Here is a 701-nt window from a genome sequence, read left to right on the forward strand (position 1 = left end):
AATATGAAGGCAAAAAGGTATAAATATTGGGCGAGATTCTTTGAGAACTGTTTCCTTAACCTTGACGTTAGCTGTGTAGGGACTGAGCCTAGTCTCCTAGGCCTCCCAGACGTGCTGCCTGGGCTTACTCTGAGGGTCACCCCCCCCCCCTCCACATTCATGCTGGAAGAATAGCAAGTTATTATTTTTTGTATATACACGAATGATTTCTTTTTGGATTGTTTTATACACATACACAAAACTGCGATCTTTTCAAAGCATACTTTTTAACTGCTTGTTACATTATTTTTGTATGGTGATTTTTCCACAGCACATACATTCATTCGCAGTCCTAATGCATCAGAAAATCCTTAACTAATTGTCACATCAAATCCCAAAATGTGTAGCTTCTGTTTAGATTTCTAAGTAAATAACTGTACTGCTAATTGATACTGAATTGCCCTTATCTGAATTTGAACATATTGTTCTTAAAAACAACAGACGAGGGATGGCATAGAATTATTTCGGCAATGTGTGCAGTACACAAAAATAGGGCTGCACAATAACGATGTCCTCGGATGAAAGCCGTAGGCGAAAATAAATGTCGGGGAACCCACACTGATCGCCATAAATAACTGAATTAGTAGATGCGGCGAAAGGACATCTCTGCGCCAATGCACTTCTCGGAAGCCCCGGGCTGGAGGCGAAGGCTGGGCGCAGAG

The sequence above is a fragment of the Oryx dammah genome, unplaced genomic scaffold (assembly GCF_014754425.2).
Source record: "Oryx dammah isolate SB20612 unplaced genomic scaffold, SCBI_Odam_1.1 HiC_scaffold_13, whole genome shotgun sequence".
NCBI lineage: Eukaryota > Metazoa > Chordata > Mammalia > Artiodactyla > Bovidae > Oryx > Oryx dammah.